Genomic DNA, 558 nt, shown 5'->3' on the forward strand with positions numbered 1-558 from the left:
ACTTGGCGACTGTATTTCTCTATTTCTCTTAAGTATTAATTGTGTGCATGTACCATCATAAAATTAAGATGTTATTTTTACTACAACATAGGTATGTGCCTTCAAAAAGTGGAGTTTGGGGGTCGGGCCGGTTTCTATTGGAATTAATCCCATATGTTCTGTTGTTCACTTAACGCGGATTTCACTTAACGCGGGACCCTCTGGGTTCAATTGACCGCGTTAAGTGGGGTACAACTGTACTATTAGCCCTGGGGATATGAGATACATCCATAATTAATAATAATAATAATGGAATGCCAAGTGACCACCGCAGTACTGTACAGGAATCCTTCACCATATGAACGTTTAAGATATGAAAGATCACTCGTATGAATTTCCTAAATAACCACCTCTTTTACGTGTTATGAAAGCTTTCCCTGCTTATACAGATTTGGGTCTCGCCAAAAATTCAAATTGCCAAATTGCCCCCCCCGCCAGTCAGCTGGGGCATCCACATCCCCTAGCCCTCTCCCTACTATGCTGAGGTAGGAGTTATGTTATGGTTGTTTTTTAACTTAT

Source organism: Homarus americanus, unplaced genomic scaffold (assembly GCF_018991925.1).
Source record: "Homarus americanus isolate GMGI-L3 unplaced genomic scaffold, GMGI_Hamer_2.0 scaffold48354, whole genome shotgun sequence".
Lineage (NCBI taxonomy): Eukaryota > Metazoa > Arthropoda > Malacostraca > Decapoda > Nephropidae > Homarus > Homarus americanus.